The following is a 25,976-nucleotide window of genomic DNA, read 5'->3' on the forward strand; positions in this document are numbered from 1 at the left end:
TAATTGGAGACAGGTTTTCACACAATTGTCCAGGCTGGAGTGCAGTGGTGTGATCATGGTTCACTGCAGCCTCAATCTCCTGGGCTCAAGAGATTCCTCTACCTCAGCCTCTTGAGTTGCTGAAACTGCACCCATACACCACTGTGCATGGCTAATTTTTTGTTGTTGTTTTTAGTAGCAACAAGGGCTCACTGTGTTGCCCAGGCTGGTAGTCTTATTCTTTATTCCTCAAATGTTGGTAATTATAAAGTCTACTTGGTCTGATGATAATGTAACTACTCTAGCTTTCTTTGGATATTGTTTGTGTGGTATATCTGTTTTCATTTATGCTTTTAGCCTGTTTATGTTATAAAGTGGTCTTTTCGTAGGCAGCATATAATTGGGTCTTGCTTTTTTATCCAACTTGATAAGCTTTTCTTTTTTTTGCATTTCCTTTGTTGTTGTCTTACTTTTGATTCTTTGTTTTATTATTTTCATGGTTGCTTTATCATTATTTGGTAGCTTTTAGTATATACCTCTAGCTATCACTGTCAAGTTGCAAGTAATATTATATCACTTCATGTGTAGTATAAAAACTCTACATAATACACTTCATTTCTCTCTCCCCTCCTCATTTTTATGCTACTGTTATCCAACATTGTATATATGTACATATGTGCATATATGTATCTATACATGGGTGTATATATGTGTGTATATGTGTTTGTACATATTTATGTATACATACGTGTATATATATGTGTGTGTATATATACTTATATACACTTATATATACTTATATATACTTATATATGTATACATATGTATACATACATACATGTATATGTGTGTATACACACATATACATATATACACACATGCACATATATGCACACACATGTATATGTGTGTATACACATATATACACACATATATATGCACATATGTATATATACATATGTACACATACATATACACACACATATATACACCCATGTATAGATACATATATGCACATATGTACATATATATATATACAATGTTGGATAACAGTAGCATAAAGATGAGGAGGGGAGAGTGTATATGTGTGTGTATATTTGTGTGTGTATATATGTGTGTACATATGTATACATACATATGTGTCTATATATGTGTGTACATATGTATAAATACCTATGTGTGTATATATGTGTGTACATATGTATACATACCTATGTGTGTATATATGTGTGTGTACAACATATATACACACACGTATATGTATATATACACACACATATATACACAATGCACATATACATAAATAAACCTCACAATATTTTGTTACTGTTTTTGCTTTCAACAGTTAATTATATTTGGTATATTTAAACAAAAAGAAAAGAGACTTTATATTTACCACATAATTGCCATTTCCCATGCTCTGTATTTCTTTGGTTAGATGCATATTTCTGGCTGTGAATTTTCTTCTGCCTGAAGGATGCCCTTGACATTTCTTGTGATTCACCTCTGTTACTGTTGAATTTTCTCAGCTGTTGTAGGCCTATAAATGGCTTTACTTCACCTCTGTTGTTGAAAGATACTTGTGTTGAGTAAAGCATTCTAGATTAACTTTTTTTGTTTGTTTCTGCTTTTTCCTTTCAGTTTCTTAAAGATTAGCCCTACTGACACCTTGGTTGCCATGTTTGTAAGAATTCTACTGTTATCCTTACCTTTGCTTTTCTGTGTAATGTATCCTTTTGTGTTGGTCATTTATAAGATTTACATTTATTGCTCATTTTCAATTTATTGCTGGTAAAAAGTTGACTGTGACATGCCTTTTTATAATTTTCTTCATCTTTCTTATGCTTGGAATTTGTTGAGCTTCTCAACTCTACGGGTTTATAGTTTTCATGATTTTTTAAAAATTGGTTATTATATTTGAAAATAGCTTTTTGCTCTCCTCTTCTTCTGGAACTCTATTTCTACATATGTTATATGCCTAATATATACTTCAAAGTTGTCTCATACTTCACGGATGCCCATTATTGTTTTTAACTTCCTATTTTTGATAGTTTTTATTGCTACATACTCAAGTCCTCTATCTTTTCTTCTGCAGTATCTAATATGTCTTCCAACTCATCCAGTGCATTTGTTATTTCAGTGTAGTTTTCATGTCTCATTTGTTTTCCGTTGCTTAAGGATCACTGTCCTTCTTTGCCAGAAATCTAAAGTTTTAGTCCATGACGCTACATTTTGGCTAGGACTGGAAATCTCTCATCACCTTTAATGTATGTAATCTTTGCCAAATGACTTAAATTCTCTAACTCTCAATTTTCACTTTTGAAAAATGGTAATAAAAATTTAGCTATGTTTAAAAAGATAGTTTAAGGAATAGATAAATCCAGAACAACAGCTTAATATATTTTTGAAGCATATTTATTAGTAAAGGTTGGTATGGTTAAAATTAGGAAGTGATGCTTGGAGTAATTTTAAGGATTGATACTTTATTCTATGTCATCAGTTCATTGGAATAACGACCCTGGAGTGAGGGAATACATACAGGCCACATAGTATGGGAAACAAACAAGAACCAAGGAGAGTGTTGGATTATTTGGATCCTACAATCTTACACTCTCATCTCAGAAGCAAAATTAGAATGAGAATAGGACACGGGACTAGAAGCTGAGTCCATGGCCTGAGCATCAGTGGCAAAACAGGAGAGAACTGCAAGGACCAGGTGGATGCCCTCGGCTCACCATTGTACTACTTGACATCATTCCAGATTTTTTTGTGAGAAGGACCGGCTCAGCAGTAGATGGGGCTGAGCTTTCAGTGTGAAGGTAACTGTGGCTACAATCAAGAGAGTTTGAAAAAGATAAGGATTAAAAATATTCTTTCTTGCTTTGTCAATCTATCTTATTCATTTACATGAATTTCCTTCATTATTGTAATGATCTTAAAAACAACAAAACCCCAAAAGAGTTTACTTCAGTGTAGGCAGAGATGTGAATAAATTATGGAAGCTTAGGGAGTCTCATATCCCCCATCTCAAAACAGTGATACCTAAGCTGTAACTGCAAACCAAATGCAATTGCCTTTCATTGTGTTCACATGATGGCTGAAATTCACTAGATATGATTCTTCTCTCACGTAGACTAACATATGACTTTTTTTTTTCATCAAATATAATTTATTCAGGAAAAAAATACATTTTAAGAACTTACTCAAGACAGAAAGAGCCCAGTGGCTGAGCAGAAAACAGCTTACTATGAGGAATACCAGGTCAGGGCAGAAACTTCCCAGCTGCGTAAGACATGGTTAAAGGGAAGACTCCACCAGCCCTGCCAGGAAAGAGCAGCAGGCACAGTGCCCCTATGGGGCCCACATGGCTGGTGACAGAAACACGACACCTTTTCCAAAGCTGTCCACCAGCCCCGCTAGGGGCTCCTACTCATGGCAAGGAAGCTGACTTCCCCATGAGCCCACAACTGTCAACTAACACTAAGCTACTCCTCCCAAAGCAAACACACACACATACAATCTAAGAACCTATTATCAGAACAGCAGTGCAGCAGACCCTGGTCTTGGTCTCTGAAAGTCCTGTGTCACTGGCTGTAAGGACGCTTGGCCACAGGTTCCTCCTCCTTCTCTTGCTTCAGCCATTGCTCTAGGAGTCCTGCAGTGCCTCTCTTGGTGGGGAGTGAGCTCTTCTGCAGGAACTGGCTGAACCACTGGGGAACATCTGACTCTTCCTTTTGGGGTGTTTTTGAGTCTTCCTTTTTGGGTGACTTTGTGGCCAGCCACTGCAACATCCTCTGGCTACTGCCACTTGCCTTGAGCTCCTTTTTGACCACCAAGTTAACAGGAGCCAGACACTCAGGAGAGTTGTTTCGTGAGTTGTTCACCACAGAAGAGACTGGATGGAAGGTGATGTTCTCTGTTAGGTGGATTAATTTCAGAGCTTCCCGAGTTGAGACTTCACCAAAGTCGAGCCATTTAGAAACTGCCTCCTCCCCATCTAATATGGCAGGAATCCTGGGGTGGATGTCATGACTTGTAAACTAACATATGACTTGTAAACTAACATATGACTTGTGATATGTTTTAGTTAGCTAAGGCTGCCGTACTGTAGATGGAATGGCTTAAACAACAGATATTTCTCACAGCTCCTGAAGCTGAAAGTCCAAGATCGAGTTTTAGTAGGTGTGGTTTCTCCAGTGGTCTTTTTGCTTGGCTCACAGTCAGCTGCTTTTCTGAGTCCTCACATAGCATTTCTCTATCCGCTATACTTCAGTGTCTCTTCCTGTTTCAATAACGCGGTTCCTATCATATAACGGACCTCTTCTCAGGATCTCATTAATTTTCATTACCCCCTTAAAGGCTCTGTCTCCAAAAACAGTCACATTTCATGGTTAGGGCTTCAACTTATGAATTTTGGCAGGGGGTGGGGGAGCACAATTTATTTCATAATTTCATGGTATGTTGAATAGGTATTTACATAGAATCTGTCTCCTGAACAAAAATTTCATATCCTTATTTTGCAGAAGCCAACACTCTGGCTCAGAGGTTTGTGAAAAGAACATTTGTTAGAAGGAGAAGGTGTCGTCATTGGTATTTTGGACTAGGGTCCTGTTTGCATGTTTGCTATGTGTGTGTCATCAAAGGGTGAGAACTTCAGCTACATACCTCAGTGGCTGAAGTAGCTTTCTGGACTAAGGAATTTTTAAAATTAAATTAAAATTTTAAATTAACTCATGATAATAACACATATTTATGGGGTATATAATGATATTTCAATACTATGCAATGTGTAGTTATTAGATCAGGATAATTAGCATAGTCATCAGAATTCATATTTTCTAATGATTGGTTGGCCAAAGTCTCCCCAATTCATGAACATGTAGGAACGTGCTTTATGGAACTCTGCTCCTGTGGGCTCTGGTCAAGTTCATAACTGGTTTGAGCAAGGATTGCTCAATTTCTGTTAACATCATCATAGTCAGGGTTTGGGGACCTGTAACTGCCTTGGAGTGATTTCAAGATGCTGGACAATTTCCAGTCATTTCTTATTCTCACAGAAACCTCCCAACATGCCTGGCAATAAAACTATTTAAATAAATGATTGAACAAATAACAACTATTCAAGTGTCCATGCCAGAGGGGATGATGTGGGAGCGTGCTAGAAGTTAATGAGCCAGGAATGTAACATTTTAATGTGTTTATCCCTGAATTTTGCCTCATCAATGCTTATTTTTAGAATGCTATAGATTCTGTGGCTGGTACTCATTTATAGTGCTTTTTTAAATATATAACTGATCAGTTTTAAAAAGTAAAAGCAGGTTCATGCCAACTACACATTTCAGCCATTTTCTGCGTCCTTTCTCTGCAGGTATACAGGGGAATGGAGAATAAAGCAACTGGACAGCCCAGGGCCATGCAGTTTCAGAGATGGCTGTTCCAGGAGCATGGAAGGAAATGTCAGCTCTTTCCATTTTTACTGAGATATTTTTAGAGTGGCTTCTTTTCTCTTTGGCTTGTGCCAGGGTGCTACTTTATTGAGGAGCTGTGTGCTACTGAAAAACATGCTTTTTAAAAAAGAATTATTCCTATACAAGAAGACTTTCCTTGATTATATATCCATTATGCTCTTTTATAAAAATCTCACCTGTTCTGGAAACTTATTAATTAATAGTTACATTGCAAGTTTTTTTTTTTTTTTTCTTTTGTCTCAATCACCTAAAATAAAGGTAAATGAGTGCTAAGTTTTTTGTTTGGTGGTGGGTTTTTTGTTCTCGGTCTTTTGAAAAAGATAAGAATTACTGGAAATTACATTTCAGGGGAACATGCCTAGTTTGGGACAGATTAAAATAAGAAGACATCCAGAACAGGGGTTATAGAGCACAGAACATATATTTCCAAGTAAAAAACAAATCTGTTTTTAGATCTCTTGTCATATTGAGTCATTGTAAAGAATGAGACTAAATTTATTGGCCCCATAGGATAATCTGTCTTATTCCTTCACAGAAGTTGCTCAGGTACATGACATTTCTGTCTCCAAAGCAAATGTCTAATGTGCTTTTCTTTTGGCAATGTCGCTTAGATCCCCTTCCAAATCTTTCCTTATATGTCATCACGTAAAATGGACTCCTGGAAACCAAAATGGCTTCTCAGGAAGGCCACTCTCTAGGCAGTTCATCACAGGAAGATGGCACTCTGTGCTTCTGGCCCTGCGATCCCTAGGCTGCTATAGCTGTGGATCATGGCTACCACCCAAGGGTTTCCCCAGAACCACACCTAGCCTCTGCAGTCTGCCTGAGGTATGGATTTCTTAGTGTGCAATGATTCTCTTTCTTCCATTTTCCTGATGACATTTCATTACAGCAATGAACAATTTTGGCCATAAACATTTTCCATATCTGGATCTTTTCCTAAATATGCATCTGAAGTTAGGAAGTGCTTAGTAAAAGGACCACTATTGGCATCATTTTTAAGAATATTTATTTCCCTGGGCTAATATTCTTTTAAAAATATTGCTTCTTAAGATAAATTATACCTGTAAAAGAAAAATTAGAAGCTTCTGAATAAATTTGAAGAGAAGAGTCAAAAAAATTATGTAAACTTTACACTATTATTGCTGTTTTGTTATCTTTTCTGGACATTTTTGCTATTTTTACCTGATTTTTATAGGCATGATTATGCAATATACTTATGTTTTTCTCTTTTATTTGTTTAACATTGTATTATAATAAGGTTTATAATCAGGTTAACAGATGCTTCATAAACATCACCTTTGATAACTGCATAAAATCCCACTGTGTGACTCCAAATACAATTTACTGTACCATTCTACTATTGGAAATTTATACCATTTAATATCTCTATTCATATAGATATATGACAATACAAATATTTGAACAAAATAGTTTTTTCATATATATGATGTGTTCTCTAGACAGATTCCATGTAGAAATACAAGGTCAAAAATTAGAAATATTTTTAAGTCTTTTGATAAATAGTATTTTTGAAACTGTTTTCTACCTAGTTGTAAGTGCAAATTTGTCCACCTGGCTTCTTAAGTTGTCAATGTAAATTTGTACCAACTTAACATCTGAAATATAATAATATACATTGGGGTTCTTAGCATAATTTATATTTCTTTTAAATTGGCATTGCTGATGACATTAAAGAGCGATTCTGTTGCCCACTCCCCCATTTAATATCTCAGTTCTGGCTATCTAGTGGTCCAGTCTATGTTTTCTCCTGAATAACATATTAAGCTTATCTCTGCTGCTTCCTGGCTTTCATATTTCCTGCAGAGAAATCTCGTTGTCTGCAATGATTGGACTTTTGGGATAGAGTCTTAGTCATCTATATTCTATGGCTTGAAAACAAGGCCCACACTATTTACTTGTAACCTGAGGATTCGCCTCTGCCTCCATATATACCTGAGAAAACACCTTCTACCTGTGCCCAGAATACCTGCCGCACCTGCTCACTCTCTACCCATGCTCTGGTCTTCAACGCTTTCCCTCCTTCACCTGTCATCTTCTCATCTTTTCTTTTGATTCTTGGTCTGGTACTCACGAAAGTAGAAGTGATTTTATAGTTTCCTAAGGCTGTTCATAAAAAGGAACCATTTCCAGGCAAGCGACGTTTTTACCAGTCTCTGAATTGTGTAAAAGGCTTTGGTTCTCTGATATTTTCTGGACCACACTATGAAAATTTCCTGATGCTGTAGACCCATTGTTTTACTTTAACTCAACGTTTCCTAAACTGTGCTTCTGTGGAACTTAAATTTCAATGGGACCCAGCAACAAAGGTTCCCATGGTCAAATAAGCTGCAAACTGTGCTTCCTAAATGGTCTTCTTGAAGATTTGCGTTCATGTTACCATATCTAATGGTTTGGAGATATCAGAATGAAAAAAATGTATTTTTTAACTTAGTCACTCCCCACTGAGGAACTATTTTTTTTTCACTTTTTATTTTTTATGGCTATACCCAGAGTTGTTTTTCCTTAAAATCTATCTGGGAAAAGCTGCTTTGACCATGCAACCTGTTTATGAAAGTGGACCGTGGTTTTGCATCAAGGGGAAGATGTGACAAAGATAAATATTTTTTTCCAATTTTGGAGCTGGAGTGTGCACACATTTCTGTTCAGCACTATTAGAACCCCTTCAACATTTAGAAGTTGTAATGTTCCTGCAGATGGGAACAAACTGGATGTCAAGGAGTGTACATGAGCGAGAGGAGACAGAGGCCCAGCCTGTGAGCTCCTCTCTGCTCTGCTGGTAGTGATCCAGTGGCTACCTAACAGAGAGAAGTGGATAGCTTTATGGGAAATTGTTTGCCCCCTGGTTGAAATGCTTGGGTTTGATTTATCAGAACCATGGTAGTATAAAGCTGTCTGTCACTCAAAGGGAATCATAAAGATGCCTTGAGTACCAGAGAAGGATCATTGATTTCTTTGGAGCCATAGTGTTCATCTTCTCACAGCTGGGAAACTGCTTTGCTGTGAAATAGAATTTCAGTTGGATACAAAATTAATCAGTTTTCACAGTTCAAAATTTTGACTAAGACACTGTGTCAGTGTGTTTGGTACATGCTGTGTTTGAGCCTGGAAGCCTACGCCTCACATTTGTGTAGCATCGTGACACCACCAACTGCCTGTTGGATGCCATGGGGAACAAGGGTAATGGGGAGCAGACAGCTTCTCCTCTGCCACTCTAGCTCTTTCTCCTAGCTTAAATACAGGGTTGACCCTTCACAAACTAACACATCTGGAACGGACCTTAGTGGCTATTTAGTCCAACTCTGACCACTTGAAGAAATCCCTTTGCAACACCCATATCAGTGGCTGACCCAACGTGTGTTTGCATACCTGCAATAGTGGGGGATCCACCACCCTATATAGCAGCCCTGTGGTTAGATTTTGAATGACATCCAACCTTTGGTGAAATTGCCATGTCCTGAATAAGCCAAAAAGAAGGCAAATTTCATGTTTTCTCATCTCTATGCTGGCATGAGATCAATATCAGGGAGACAATCAGTCACTTATCTTTCATGGCTCTGATATGATCCATTTGTGATATTTTGACCTCAAATGTTTGGGAAGACTGTAGATAGAGAAAGAAACTGATATTTATGATCCAAAATTATCTGCCAAATCCAATCTCTTGAGGCAATTAAATTAGAAGGATATGTAGGTCTTCCCAAGAAACAGAACTAGGCAAACATAGGCATTTATATTTGGTGCAATATCCTCACCCTAACAAAAAAAGAGAATGTACTTCTACTTATATAGGCAATCACACAGAAAGGATCAACAATTGAGTTTTGAACATAATTTTACATTTCTCAAAACCCTACTTGCGTAAGGAAAACAGTCTGTTCACAAAGAGGCTTTCAGTTTGGCAGTAAAGTGTAATAGGAAGAAAATATTCAGACATGTTTATTGATCAAGATCTACCCTTGTCTCTGATTCTATATTGGCTTAGGTGGTCTGTAACAATGGGGAAGAAAAGATGAGCAAATATTGCCCCTGCCCTTTAGGAGCTCAGGATTTACCCAGTGGGCTTCAGGAATAACAAACAAAAAAATAGCCAGCACACAAGGCAGAGAGTGATACATGTTATAATAAGAATAGCAGCAAAATGCTGAGGAAGCAGAGAGGAGATGAAGGTTAATGCCAGGTGGAAGACTTGGGGAAGAGTCAGCTGAACTGACTCTGAGTTACCATTTTGAAATGGGTGAGATTTCAAAACGCTTTAAAGGGAGAGTACAGCTACGTGGAGGCATTTTCCCAGAACCTCCCTCAGTATAGGAGACAGGGGCTTTCAAAATTCTGTATTCATCATTCTCTATAGACAGTTTTTTCTTGGAGTATGTCTTGTCACTGTAACCATAGCTAAGCTTTTGGAGATTTGTATGCTTATCTAGTTGGTGGGATTGTTTTTAATAGATGTCTCACAGTGTAGTAATTTTAGTTCCTGGAGTCTTTTCACACCTACTCAAAATATCTACAAGGCACTCTTCTTGGTTCATAGGTACCCACCGCATTGACTTTTAATTTTGGGTGGGGTCTCAGTCTCCTTATTCTTTTTTCTCATGGAAAAATATCGTGTCCTGGTCAGAGAGAAGGAAAGGAAAAACAAAATACTGCTGGATGGCTCCAATCTTTCTGACTTAATGAAGACACTGGGAGAAGGAAAAGGGAGGAAAAAGATGGGCCTTTCAATCTGGTGAGCACAAGCAAGAGTCTCACCATGGTCAGGGATGTGTAAATAAGGGCAGCTTTCTCTCAATATGGACATTCTCAATGGGCGTTTACTGTCATTCATTACTTATTTCCCTGAAGCATGGAAGGAATACATGCTGTGTATCAGGAGTTGCCTTTTCAAAGCTCACAGTGTGGTGAAGGGGAAAGAAACTTGTAAACTGGCATTTACAATGCAATATGATAAGGGCTATGACAAAAGGAATGCAGAATTCTGTGTCTTTGAGGGCAGATAAGAGAGACTGCAAATAGTAACTCTAGAAGACTACATCTGAGCCAAGCAAGAATTAGGTAAGCAAAAAGGCGGGCACTGTTTTAAAAATTATGGGCATTTCAGTGAGTGATTTTGTAAAGAAAATAGCACATTCATTTACCTTAATTAAGTTCACTTTGCAGTTAATTACACTGAGTGACCTTGGGGATGTGTAAGTATTTGATACTTAATATGAGGTGGATGCAAATATCACTCATATGTGAGTGTGTGCTGCAAAAAAATACAGAGTCCTGTGTTTGCACAATGGTAGTTATCCAATCCCATTAGATTCTGGAAGCTTTCCAGTTATCGAATGGAATAATACTCACTTCTTCTAAAACTCCTAATAAAATTAATTCAAGTTGCACTTTGTATTAAACAATATATTTTGGAAGAACGCTACTAACGAATCTATCAAAAAAGGTGACATCGCAGCTCCCAGGAGGTGCCAGCATTTATTGACTGCACACTACATGTTGTCACATGCATTAGTTGATAGAATTCTCATTTTAAAAATCTTAGCTTCTATTGTTGGCTACTGCTCACATTTCATCCTCCATGGACTTTACTTCAACTGAATTTCAGTTTTAGTCTGACAATCAGTCCACTCTCCTTCACATGGCCATACATTTGTTTTATTGCTACTCAGGGGAATGCCAGTGTTCAGACTGAGAATTCTTAAGAGGTGGGCACGGGATTCAAATCTTGTTAATGAAATAGGAGTGATGATGTTTAGATATAATGCCTAAAATTGTGGCTGCTATCTATGACAAGGGAGCCTAGACTAAGGATACAGGCAATGATGACTCAGCAGAATGAACCCTTTATTTTGGGGGATCTAAGTAAGCCACTGTATTAGACAACATAGGAACCATTTCCTCCTAAAATAGATAATGTTATTTTCCTTCAAATTTAAGCCATTTGCACTGAGTTTTCTGAACTCTCAGCCAAAATCATTCTCATTAACAAGTGGGAACTCTCATTATCTCTATTTTACAAATAGGGAAACTGGGGGTTAAATAAGTTAAGTCAGCACTTTTGGAGGCTACAGCAGGAGATCACTTGAGCCCAGGGGCAGCATTGAGCCATGATCACATGACTGTACTTTAACCTGGGTAACAGAGCAAGACCCTATTTCCCAAAAACAAAGAAAAACAAAAAAGGAAGTTAAGTAGCTTATTGAAAATCATAGTAAAATATCAGAATTAGGATCAAAATCAAGTCTGTCTTACTCCAATGCCCTAGTGGTTAAATTTTGGTTGCACATCTTCCATATATATTTATTGAAATATATTTCACTAAAGCACTGAAATAAATGCCAAAAATGCCTAGTAGTTCAAATACGTAAGCTGTGAGAAAGCCACCTTCCCCAGTAATGTTTCATATAAAGGGTTGGTAAATTCTATAAAAGGTCAAATAATATACATTTAGGCTTTATGGGTCATGTGGTTTCTTTCACAACTACTCAACTCATTGGAGCTCAAAAAGCCATAGACATGCATGAACAGATGAGTTTAGCACTGTTTCAGCAAAATTTTAATTACAAATATAAGTGGCAGACCAAATTTGGGCCCAGGACCATAGCATACTGAACCCTTCTCTATATGAACTAAATCTGATTCTCGGTAGAAGAGTTTGCCATGTAGATGAGTAAAAACTCATTTTACTAGGCATGTACAAATACAAAGTCACACCAGTAGAAGAGAAAAGGAGATATGGAGTGCAGTGTGGAAGAGACAGAGAATGTACCCTTGCAAACTTTTTCAGATATCAAGGAAAATTACTATGTTCCTACTTTGTGGTGCAGATTGGGAAACGACTTCAATCAATGCAAAGGATGGTGGAAGCACATGGCTTCCATCATCAGAGAGGCAAAGTTAGATAGTAGATTTCTAGCCTATTATCTGTACTTAAATTGGAATTTCTGATGAAAATTCCAAATTTTCTCAGCAATAACTTTCAAAGACTACCATTATCTTTCTTTCTTCTTCTTTTTTTTTTGACAGAGTCTTGCTCTGTTGCTCAGACTGAAGTGCAGTGGTATGATCTTGGCTGACTGCAACTTCTGCCTCCCTGGTTCAAGTGATTCTCCTGCCTCAGCCTCCCAAGTAGCTGTAATTACAGGTGCCTGCCACCATGCCTGGCTACTTTTTGTATTTTTACTAGAGACAGGGTTTTTCCATGTTGGCCAGGCTAAAGACCACCGTTGTCTTTCATACTGAAAATATTGAATGATCCACAAGCACTATAATTTATAGCTCTTAGTTCTGCAAATGGAGAGATAAGAATTGGAAATGAACAGATGCTTTATAGCTCTTTGATTTTTGTTTTAATTGCTTTCCAGCAATCACAGAGAATGGACCAATTTTCTCAATAATACTTTTTCTGAAACAAAGGTCTGGGAGTCAAATTTGTTAATAAGGCAATCACTTTTGGGGTGGTACATGAGGATTTTTCTTCTTTTTTTTCCTCAAATGGCATTAACATGAAATTGACTGTTATTTATTTGCAGAATCCTCACTATTGAGCCATTTTTGTCCCCTTTTACTTTTTACTAAACTGGAAACATAAAAGAGGGTTTATAGGAAACCAAGGTTAAAAGAAAGGAACACAGAGTTTCATTCTTCCTTCCTGCTTCTGGCAACCACTGATTTATTTTATGTCTCTGCGGATTTGCCTATTCTGGACATTTCCTATAAATGGGATTGTATAATATTTAGACTTATGTCTCCCCTCTTTCACTGAGCATAATGCTTTCAAGGTTCACCCATGCTGTAGCATGAGTCGGAAACTAATGTCTTTTATTAGTGAATAATATTCCATTGTATAGATGTACTACTTTTTTTCTACTTTTGTTTATTCATCACTTGGTGTACAATGGAGTTGCTTTGGCTACTATGAATAATATTTATGTAAACACTCATAAACAATTATGAACATTTGTTTTCAAAACTCTTACGTGAGGAGTGGAATTGCTTGGTCATATGGTAACTCTGTTTAACATCTTGAGGAATGATCAAACTTTTCTACAGCTGCTGTACCATTTTACTTTCCCTAGCATGGTCTGAGTGTTTCTGTTTCTCTACATTCTTGCCAATACTTGTTGTTGTCTGTTCTAATGGATGTAAAGTGATATTTCATTGTAGGTTTGATTTTGTTTTACATAAAAACTAACAATTTTGGACATCTTTTCATGTGTTTGTTGGATGTACATATATATGCATTCTTTGGAAAAATGTCTATTCAAATGGAAAGAGAAATTTTAAAGCAGAGAAGATGCATGATAAAATTAATACTGCATGTCTATAATGCATTGGGGCCTTTAAACTCAAAATGAATGATAATTAAGATTTTAATCACATTACATAAATAAGATTCAGATAAATTAAGAACCTGCTGAAAAACAGTTGGCTATGGTTAAGCCAAGAGTCAAATAAGATCCACAAACCTTCCCTTTGTTCCATGTGTAAGATCTTTCATGTATGCTGTCAGAGATGAGTAAGATAAACATGACTGAATAAAGCGTAATGTGAGTCTCTCTCCTCTTTGGAAAAAAAACATAAAAATATTTGTGGAATAATGCAGAAAAGCCTCCATTCTCTTTCTGAAGTCAACGTGATAGTCAAGTTGTAGGTAATGCACTTGTGAGATCACCATGTTACTAGCGATTGATGGGGGCATCCCACCCTTTATTGATCTAGTCAATGTAATAGCATATGAGAAATCCATGAACTGCCTTATGGAGGGCTTATTTATCTTTTAAAATGCTATAACCACATCCAGTGTCTCTAAACAAGTGCTTAGAGGTTAGCAAGGATTAGGCATTGTAAGTCTATTAGTCACCTAGACATCACTCTTCCCTGCCTAGCACTTAGCAGAGTGTAGATTGGGTACCTGACAGTCATGCTTGCCTTGTTGTTCCTGGGACGCAGCCATGTGCCTTATTATCTGAACTGATTACCTCACTTCCCACCCCAGGAATCAGTACAGTACTCAGCAGTCTTATTGTAGATACTTAATGATAGATTGTTAAATAAATGACTTTAATTGGCATCACACAGAGATATTACAGAATCAGATACACAGTTGATACTCAATAAATATGTGCTGACTTATTTAGTAAAGAAGGCGAAGATGTGTTTGGTGTCAAGCACTGTGAAAAACCCGCTACCACACATTGTATTCCTTTCTCTTTTAGGCTTCATGAAACCCCATGAACTGTATGCTTTCACATATTCAACTTATTCATGTTCAAAATGCCAGCAAGTATTAAAGTAGTAATGCAAACTCAGATATGCAAAAGTACATTTCAAAGCATTGAGTTGGATATTTAGAACTCAGCACAATAAATTTCATCTGAGACCAAAACAAAGAATCCCAATGTAGTACCAAGAAACAAGCCTTTCCCACTTTTGCTTAAGATGACACCAACACTGTCATGAAGATGAACAGGTGCAGAGGATGAGACTTCTTCAAGGATGTGAAATGATTGATGTATTGGGTACTTTATGCCAGAAGATTTGGAGAACAATGTAATTGTTTCATAATCTGATTGCGTATTCCTAAGACCTGAATGTTTTCAAAATGGTAAATGACATACTGACTGAATACATTCTAGTTGTCTGTTTTAAACAAATGTGACATTTTAGAGGTTAATGCTACATTCTTGATTTTCTGTAGTTTAGTCAGTAACTGTATTAGTCTGTTCTCACACCATTAGGAAAAAATACCTAAGACTGAGTAATTTATAAAGAAAAGAGGCTTACTTGACTCACAGTTTTGCATAGCTGGGGAGTCCTCAGGAAACTTGCAATCATGGTGGAAGCCACCTCTTCACAGGGCAGCAGGAGAGAGAATGAGTGCCAGCAGAATAAATGCCAGAGGCTTATAAAACTATCAGATCTTGTGAAAACTCACTCACTATCATGAGAACAGCATGGGGAAAGCCGCCTCCGTGATTCAGTTGCCTCCCATCATGTCCTTTCCACACTTGGAGATTATAGAGATTGCAATTCAAGATGAGATTTGGGTGGAGATACAGCCAAACCATATCAGTAACTATCTCTCTTTAAAATGATTTTTAAATTTATATATTTTTAAGTTGAACATGTTGAAGTTCAAATATCTTAAGCTTCCAAGTGCTCTTTTGGCTTTTAATGTATTCCTGGTGTCCCTTTTGGTCTTCTTGGTCCTTAACACTGTGGTTGCTTGCATTTCCTCTCTTGCTTGTGTGTACTTCTCATGTGCCGTGATATCTAGGAAGCTGTATCCTTTTCCACCTGATTTAGCATTTCTTTTATTTTCTGTCTTGCATCTATCAAATGCCATCTAGGGTTGGGGCTGGAGATACAAGACAGCTTAAATATACATAGTCCTTTTACTTAAACAACTATTCATCTTTTAAGGGTCTTTAATATAATTTTCATAACTTTTCCAGTCAGCCAGAGTGAATACTCTCGAAAGTGTCTTTGACAGTTGGCTTGCCTTTTTTTGAGGGGGAAAATTCTCTTGATTGACTTTTTTTGAACTGTGGTTTGCAGATAAGATTCTAAGAATCTGGAGGTGGTGGCTGGGGCTAGTGTTAGAATTAGTCTTGTTATAATCTCAGTTTCTCAACCCATCCAAATGAGAACACCATAGAAGTAAAAACATGTTTCCTATGCAAAGGCTGCATTAAGATATGTCTAGTTCCCACCTCAACCCACTCTCTGAGCCTCTCTTGCATAAAATGCAGAGCCGCCACACCGTTGCTGACAAAACTGTCCTTTCCACGAACTCTTCCACTCCTAGAATACATTTTCTACTTCTATCATGATACTTGACATAGTTAGCAAATGCATAAGCAGGGCTTCAGGCCAGGCTCTTGTGTTGCAATTCCTAAGCCTTCTTTATGCTTCCCACAGAGAAGAAACTGCTTGGATTTCTGCACACTCAAATAAATAGTTCAAATACAAGCTAAGACTATAAAGGGGAAAAAAGATTTTTAAGTAATTTAAGTCATTGATATTCATTTTCATGAAGGAATTTGAAAAATCAAGTCAATGTTTAGACATTAATTCAAAACCATAATGGAATGAAAAGAACATTTGAAAGAGAAAGTAATAGAAATTCCCAGAGTCAAGCACTGCCTTTATTTTTGTATCCACCTACCTCCCTGCAATACCTACCTTGAAGTGTATTTTAGAGTGTGCTAAAAAAAAAAAAAAAAAAAAAAAAAAAAAGGTGTTGCGTGCTCGCTTTGGCAGCACATGTACTAAAATGGGAACAATACAGAGAAGATCGTCATGGCCCTGCACAGGGGTGACATGCAAATTCGTGAAACGTTCCCTATTTTTGTGGTTAATGGGTACAAAAAAATAGAAGGAATAAGACCTATTATTTGATAGGACAACAGGGTGACTTTAGTCAATAATAACTTAATTATACATGTTAAATAACTAAGAGCGTTAATAGGATTGTTTATAACATAAAGTATAAATGCTTGAGTAGATGGATACCCCATTTTCCATGATGTGATTATTATGCATTGCATAACTGTATCAAGGCATTTCATGTACCCCATGAATATCTACACCTTCCATGTACCCCAAAAAATTAAAAATCAAAATGTTTTAAAAATGGTGTTGTGTAGATGGGTTCCAGGATGTGAACTGCTAAAAATGGTGCCTTTTAATTGCTTTTATGTTTACTTACTCTGGAGTGATAGAGTGTTTGGCAAGGAGAGACTCGAATATATGTAGCTTAAAAGGGTCCAAAACTCAGCACAGTCAAAAAAGCAGACTATTAAAGAGATTTCTTTATGGAATGGGCTTCTCTGGCTTTTCCCTGCCTTTCTATGGATAAGGTGTTAAATAGTAAGACTGTCGTGTGATACCTTCATAATTCAATTTCTCTTCAATAAAATGAAAATGATCTTTACGTTGGATTAATGAGTTTATTCCAAGCATTATTATTACATGCTGACTTATAAAGTTTCTCTTATCCTAAGGTTGCTGGTTTGAATTGTTAAAACTATAAGTCCTAAGAGCAGATTTATTTTATATATGTGCGTATGTATACGTTTCATTTTTATAGATTTAGGGAGTACAAGTTCAGATTTCTTACATTAATGTATTGCATAGTGGTAGAGTCTGGGCTTTTAGTGTACCCATCACCCAAAAGGAGATTTGGTAACCCAATAGGTAGTTTTTCAACCCTTTCTTTCCTCCCATGCTCCCATCTTTTATAATCTCCAATGTGTATTATTTACTGCTATATATCCATGTGTACTCTGTTTAGCTCCCGCTTATAAGCGAGAACATAAAGTATTTGACTTTCTGTTTTTGAGTTATTTTACTTACGATAATTGCCTCCAGTTCCTCTAATGTGTTCCATTGATCTATATATCTATTTTTATACCAGTGCCATGGTGTTTTGGTTACTAAGCCTTGGGAGTCCTAGATTGTATAAATCTTTGCAGCAAAATATATGATTTCTTTTTCATGGCTGAGTACTGCTTTATGGAATCTATGGTATATGGTATTTCTGGTTTGTGTATATGATATATGTATGGAATATGGCATTTGTTACATATATGTGTACATATGTGTACACACAGTATATTATATTTTACACACACACAGACACACACACACACACACACACACACACATACACACACACAAATTTTCTTTATCCAGCTATCCATTTATCTATTAGTGGACATTTAAGTTGATTCCCTATCTTTGGTACTGTAAATAGTGCTGCCAGAAAAATACAATTACAGATATCTTTTTTATATAATGATTGGTATATCATTGGGTATATACTCAGTAGTGGGATTACTAGATCAAATGGTAGTTCTATTTTTAGTTCTTGGATTAATCTCCATACTGTTTTCCATAAAGGTTGTGCTAATTTACTCTCCCATCAGCAGTGTATTTGCATTCTCTTTTCTCCACATCCTCACAATATCTGTTGTTTCTTGACTTTTTAATATTAACCATTCTGGCTGATGATGTAAGATGGTATCTCACTCTGATTTTAATTTGCATTTATCTGATGATTAATGATGTTGAGAATGTTTTTCATATGTTATTGGTTGCTTGTATATTTTCTTTTAAAAAATGTCTGTTCATGTGTGTTGCCCACTTTTTAATGGAGTTATTTATTTATTTTTTTGTTGAGTTGTTTCAGTTCCTTGTAGATTCTGGATATTAGCCCTTTGTCAGATATTTTTCCCATTCTGTAGGTTGTTTGTTTACTCTGTTGATTGTTTATTTTGCTGTGCAGAAGCTTTTTCCTTTAATTAACTCTCATTTATATATTTTTGTTTTTATGATGTTTGCTTTTGAAGAGTTGGTCATAAATTCTTTGTCTTGGCCAATGTTCAGTAGAGTTTTTCCTAGGTTTTCTTCTAGGATTTTTACAGTTTCAGGTCATATATTTAAGTCTTTTTTTTTTTTTAATTTTTGTGGGAGTGCAGTGGTGTGATCTTGGTTCACCACAACCTCTACCTCCTGGATTCAAGCAATTCTCCTGCCTCAGACTCCTGAGTAGCTGAGATTTCAGGGATGTGCCACCACACTTAGCTAATTTTGTATTTTTCATAGAGATGGGGTTTCTTCATATTGTTCTGGCTGGTCTTGAAATCCTAACCTCAGATGAGTGGGGAGTTCCATCTACCTCAGGCTCCCAAAGTGCTGGGATTAGGGGTGTGGACCACCATGCCTGGAACATTTAAATGCTTAATTCATCTTCAGTTAATTTTTGTATATGGAAAGAGATATGGATATAGTTTCATTCATCTGCATACGGTTATCCAATTTTCCAGCACTATTTGTTTAATAGAGTGTCCTCTCCCTAGTATATGTTTTTGTTGACTTAGTCAAAGGTCAGTTGGTCATAGGTATGTGGCTTTATTTATGAGTTCTCCATGCTGTACCATTTATCTATATGTCTATTTTTATACCAATGCCATACTGTTTTGGTTATTATAGCATTGAGAGCCCTAAATTTGATACATGTTTTCAGTAAATTTTCAGGATACAAAGTCAACATGCAAATATCTGTGGCATTGCTAAACACCAGTAATAATAGTCAAGCTGAGAACCAAATCAAGATCTCAATCCCATTCACAATAGTTACCAAAAAAAATACATAGGCATACATTTAATGAAGGAAGTGAAAGATCTTTACAAGGAGAACTGCAAAACACTAATCATAGATGACACAAACAAATGGAAAATCACCCCATGCTCATGGATTTGAAGAATCAATATCAATAAAATGACTATACTACCCAAAGCAATGTACATATTCAACACCATTCCAATACATTACCAATGTCATTTTTCACAGAATTAGAAAGAAAAAATCCTAAAATTCTTATGGAACCAGAAAAGGGCTTGAATAGCCAAAGCAGCCCTAAGCAACCAGAACATAACCTAGCTTCAAATTATACTAAAGACAGATTTATATCATGAGAGAAGACCTGATGTACAGCAGTGTGCTCTATTAATTATATTGACTATTAAGAAATAGTCAATATTCAAATGACCACTGCTCAAATCCCCCTGGAAAATGTCCCCCACCCCCCACCATGCCACTCTGGATGCCTGGCTTTTCAAACCTCCTCAGTGTTAATCCAGAAACAAGAGTTAACATGCAGCCCCAGAGGGACCTCCAGGACCCTGCTTCTCTCATATGGCTATACAGATTTATTCTGATTAGTCCTGTAATTTCCACAGGACTTATTAAATATGTTGAACATCACATCCACACATACTTTCCAGACAAGAAATTTGGATGTGGGAGAAAATTCTTGAGAACAAACACATTAATACTCATTTAATAAAAACTGCTTTATTTTTCATATGGAACTCATGAACATATAAAAATCCTTGATTATTAGTCAGTCTCAGGTATGTTCACAGAAATACAGATATGTTTTTCATCATTCATTTCCAAAAACATTATTACAGATTGGAGCAACAAGGTGCTGTTATCTTATCATCCTGCAGTTTTGTATATGCCTGTGATGTTGGTATAATCATTGTTATAACCATTATGATACTACTCACAGAAAGCATGCATTAAGCACTTACTGTGTGTCAGGCTTTGTGATAAATTATGGTGATACAGAGGTTCATTTGCTAGTCCCTAAGAACCCATAATCTAGTTTAAGAAGAGGATGGAGAACGAACTTGTAAACAGTTAAATTGCAATTCAGAGTGATCATCACAGTATTACAGATGAATAGGAAGTGTGCCTGGAGCTCTGAGTACTTTCAGCCACTTCTAACCTGAAGAGTTAGAGAAGACTTCAGTATGTGCTTACATTTCACATAAATCTGAAACAATTAGAATTTATTTGTTAGGCAGAGACATTTAGCTGTGTATAAGGTAAAGGGAATAGCACATTTAAACTCACAGAGTCTAAAAGTGGCCATATGTGTTCTAGTATTATTGGAGCTCAAGGAAACTGAGAGAGACACTAGGAAGTACAGTCCCAGAGAGCCTTCTCTGATGGCTTGTGTGGGGAATTGCTGAATTGTTTGTTAATCTTGTGTAATGAAGACCCAGTGGAGTTTTAGCCACAGGATAAAGGGAGCTCACATGTTATTATTGAGCTGGGTGTGTTAACTCTTGAGCTAGCAGTAGTCACCAGTGTGAGGTGAGGTACAGGGAGACAGAAGGCTGTGGCTATGTGTGAGAAACTGTTATCCTCTAAAAGTTTCATATGAAGAAACACCTGGGAAATAAAGATGTTGTAGAGAAGAAAACACCATCCCTACCATGGATAGCATCCAAATTAACACTGGAAATCAAATTTCAAATGGAAAATTGCTTAGGAAACATACGGTCAGAGGAAGAAAGGCCATGTAATTCAAGTCTATGATGACATCTCTTTCAAGTCTCCCAATGCACCTGATTCAGAAGATAGAATCGGTCTATTAGCTGAGGTCCACCTGTGCTGGAGAAGCATTAAAAGGGCCCCACCAACATAGATTCAGTTCTCTTCTCTTTGGAGTTTAAGATCAATCTACAAATGGTCATGTTCTCTTCTTAGCAGAAGGCACTGGGGTTTCTACATACATGCTGCTCACTGCTCATGTGTAAGTAAGGTAACATTTGAACAAGTGGAAAATGACCCTGCTGTAATCCATATCATAATATTTCTAAATAAGCATACACAACCAACTTCATGACTTTTTATGGAACCAGGCAGAGATAAGGTCCCTCTGAAACCACAAAAATGTCTAAATATGTGCTTCTGACCTGTGTGAGGTAAGTAGCTGCTACTCTTTGTGAATGGCAAGCCCAATTAGTCCTCTATCATATCGGATTTTTAGGCTACTCTAAAATTGTCCTCACTTATACATAGCATTCAATCCTTAATATACACCTGATTTTCTTAGCCTATAGAGTAGGTCAAACTCCCAGGAAGGCTGTTTTGTGAGAACTATGGGTATACTGAAAATCTCATCTACAATAGATAAAAGTTCACAATCAGGGTTAGTGTGAGGATATTCATTCAGTGTTTATTGACTATTGGATATCAGGTGATGGGTTAGTTATTAGGAATACATATACCCACATACATGCACACATCCACACACACAGATATATGAAAGTTATTATTTTTAGTAGCAAGTTTAAGAATATCCCATAGGGTGTGGCTATTTTTGTTAGACTTTGACAAATCATCTCAAAGGCTAGGCTTCCCAGACATATGTGTTATCTGTGGCTCAAGACTATGAGTAGCAGTCATTGCTTTGACAGAAACAATGAGAGACAAAGAGCAGAAAGAGAAGGGAGTAGGTCTGTGACGTAAATGGTAATGGAGACCCAGAGAAGAAAGCCTTTACTGGACAACACTGTAGAGAGTTTTGTAGAGAACAGAAATATCCAATGAGAATTTATTTTTTGCTGAAGTTTCCTCTGTCTTGTAATATGTTCTCTGGTTGAAATCTGTGGACAACTGTGGGAGTGTGGGGGTGCAAAGTAGCTCCCTGCAGAGCAAAGCATGTGCAAAGGCCTGAGGGGATCATCGGAAATTTGAACGATTGTGGCTTGTGTATTGAAAGTAGGGGGCAGTTATTATGTATGAGATGAGGACTGAGAGACCCAGAGGGCTTGGGAAGATTTTGGTCTTCACCATAAGAGACAAGAAAAGCCATGACATGATTTTCTGAACAGCAGTGACTGATTGCTATGTGTTTTGTTTTTTTTTTTGCAAATATTATAGAAACTGACGTTACTGTAAATAATTCATTTTAGGGTTGCTAGCACGTACATAAACAGGTCTATAAGGAATATTCCAGGTAAGTGGAGAAGGAAAAAGTGGTAGATTCAAAAGATATTTAGGAGCTAGAATCAACAGTATTTTGTGATTGTATATGCAGGATCAAGAGAATGGCTACTAGGTTTCTGGCCTGGGCAATGGGATTGGTGGGGTCACATTAACTGAAACTGGGAGTGCTAAAGGAAGAACAGGTTTGTTGAGGAAGAGCAAGAATTCCATTTTCTATAAGCAGTTTCTGAGGTGCTTTTGGGATGACCATCAAGAGGGCAGAGGTAGGGAGACTCTGGAATTCAGAGAAACCTGTGAGGTGGATGTATAAAATTTAGGTTATTGGCATGCAGATAACAGAGTGGATCACTCAGGCCAGCTAGAGTTTAGGGTATATGAGAATGACCTGGAAAGCTTTTTACAGAAGCATCCAGGACCCACCTCTAACGTTTCTGGTGCAGTAGGTCATGGATAGAGTCCATGCTTTACATTTCTAATATTCTCACTGGAAGATAGTTCTGAGGCTGCTAATTTGAGGGCCACACAGAGAATAGCACTCACCTAAAGAATAAATGATAATGAAACAAACAAACAGAAATAAAAATGTGACCTGTGGGAACGAGCACAATAGAGTCAGTTAAGCTGCATTTGTTTGTATTCAGAAGCTCCCAGCTAAGAGCCATGAACATTTAGGCCAAAGAAGTAAACTAAGTAAACTAAGTAAAGACTCAATCTCTCTATTTGTTTTTTTTAAAAAAGAAGATAACAAAAGTATCACAAGTTCATAGTGTGTTAATTTGAGGTCAAAAAGACAGCTAAAGGAAAACACTGAGCATGATGTTAAGTATATGCTCGGAGTTATTTGCAAGCCAGTCCTAAGTAATCCAGCATTTAAATATAGATTAGATGATACTGAGTTGGTGAAAGTCAAAGATCAAGAGGAAAATCAAGACCATGTGATAACATGGATGCCAAGGAAAGAAAGGTTTTCACAAAGGCGAGAGTTGTTATGAGTGTCAGATGCTTTTGAGAATTTCAAGGAGAAGCAAAAAAAAAAAAAAAAAAAAAAAGCTATTGAATTTAGAGATAGCTGGTAATATAAAATAGGCCATTTCAGGAAAGTGATGTGAGGTGCAGAGATAGTGTCTATGAAGCACATAGAACAGAACCTAGCATAAGCCAAGGGCTCCAGTGACAGTTGCTGCTATAATCATTATCATAGTTTAAAGCAGTTTGTAATATGCGAGTGTTGGCATGCAGGTTGAAGGAAATAGATTTAGTTTAGGGTAAGCTCTGAAATTCCCAAATAAATGCATTTCCACTGAACAAGCTATGTCCCATTCAGGTTTAAATAAGCTGAAACAGTTTTTAAAAGCAGCATTTCAAACTGCAACGTGGCAGATATGTCATGCAACTTTAACAAGGGCCCTTTTTACATTTGCTGCAAGAATTAATGGCTATGGGATACATCAAGAACTGTCAGTTCTCACAGCAGCCCCACGAATCAATTGAACTTTTAAAATCCTTGCCCTATACTCCCCATTTCTCCCATGCCAGCAAAGTGAACAATTGTCTGATCTTTGGCAGCAGGGAGAAAGCTATCTTTGCCTCTTGCCAGCTGAGAAATGGTTTGTTTCCCTTTCAAACACCACTGCATTCTTCCTGCAATTCCCCTTTACCATTAAATATTTTATAACTCAGTCTCATGCCAGTGTTCCTTCCTGGGTGCCTGATATATGACAGATTCTCCAGGAAATTTTAATATATATGGCAGCAGGTTTCATTTACACTATTCCTACAGAAGAGGCTGCTGGAGTCAACAACCATAGTTAAATGGCTTCTGGCTTGTAAAGGCGGTTTGCTAATCCTAAAAGCTTTTAGATTTTATTGCCAGATTCTTACCTTTTCTTAGGGAATCGTCATATCATGAACTCTATGGGTGAGAAAAAACTGCTTGAGGAATCTGACATTTTCTTTGTTTAAAAACAAATCTTACACAGCCTTACATTTCAATTTTTTTTCCTTAAAAGGACTGAATTGTGTACAGGGGGTCAAATGCTTTATAGACAAAGAAAAAAGAAAAAAACTACACTAGAACCAACATATTCATCATCTTCTTCATCTTCATTTTCATCATCTTCCACCTCATCATCATCCTCTTCATCTTCCTCATCCTCCTCCTCTTCCTTCTTTTTCTTGCTTCTTTCAGCCTTGTCAACTCCCTTTTTTTTTTTTTGCTGCATCAGGCTTTCCTTTAGCTCAACATGCAGCAATATCCTTTTCATATTTTTCCTTCAGCTTCGCAGTCTTCTTTTCATAAGACTGCTTGTCATCTGCTGCGGTGTCATTCCACATCTCTCCCAGTTTCTTTGCAACATCGCCAATGGACAGGCGAGGATGTTCTACTTATTTTTTGAGCGATACTCAGAGCAGAGCAGGAAAAAGGCCTAAGGAGGCCTCTTGGGTGCATTGGGATCCTTGAACTTCTTTTTTTATCTCCCTTTTAGGAGGGATATATGTTTTCATTTCTCTTTGTTAACGGGCCCTGTCCACCTTTCCTGTATCTTCATATTTTCCTTTCTCTGTAGCAGACATGGTTTTGTGTTTCTCTGAGCACTTCTTAGAAAACTCTGAGAAGTTGATTGAAGCAGCTGGGCGCTGCTTCTTATGCTCCCCCTGACAAGTTTGCACAAAAAATGTGCAGATGATATTTTGCCTCTCGGCGTCTTAGGATCTCCTTTGCCTATGTTTAGTTATTTTCCTGCCCTAGGAATTGAGGCCACCGCATGTCAGCAGATGTAAGAGAGAAACTCCGGGAGCTCTGGGTTGGGTTCCTGTCCTCTCACAGGTGGCCCGCCCAAAACTCACTACGAAGTATTGGCGCGTCCACCCACTCAACTCGAGAAGACCAAGAGGAAATCTGACATGTTTAATCCAGGAGTGTGAAGAATTTGTTTAGGGTCTAACCTGAGTCTCAATGTTTTCCTTTCTTTTAAAATTAGGTGATTTTGCTCTTCTCATCTAGTATTCCTTTTCTTGTGCCAATTTAATCACACATAATCAAGTCTAGCTCCAATGCCAACACTTTAAGAAACCCTGCGAGATAACTATAGCCTGAATTAAGCTCTCCCTTTCTTTGACTATCTCATGCAATTATTATCTGTAATAGCCAATTTAGGTCGCTTGTTCCTGCAACAAAATATGTGCTCCCACAGTGT

The 25,976-nt window shown here is 37.2% G+C and overlaps 1 protein-coding gene and 1 non-coding gene across 6 annotated transcripts in view; both read left to right on the forward strand.

Moving 5' to 3' along the window:
* NRG3 (neuregulin 3) overlaps positions 1-25,976 on the forward strand; it is a 1,102,351-nt gene that overhangs the window by 442,463 nt on the left and 633,912 nt on the right. The window lies entirely within an intron of this gene.
* On the forward strand, positions 16,715-16,820 carry LOC119467779. The gene has a single exon (XR_005196401.1). It is a non-coding gene; the product is annotated as a U6 spliceosomal RNA (small nuclear RNA).

Source organism: Cebus imitator, unplaced genomic scaffold (genome assembly GCF_001604975.1).
Source record: "Cebus imitator isolate Cc_AM_T3 unplaced genomic scaffold, Cebus_imitator-1.0 Scaffold330, whole genome shotgun sequence".
In the NCBI taxonomy this organism is placed as follows: domain Eukaryota; kingdom Metazoa; phylum Chordata; class Mammalia; order Primates; family Cebidae; genus Cebus; species Cebus imitator.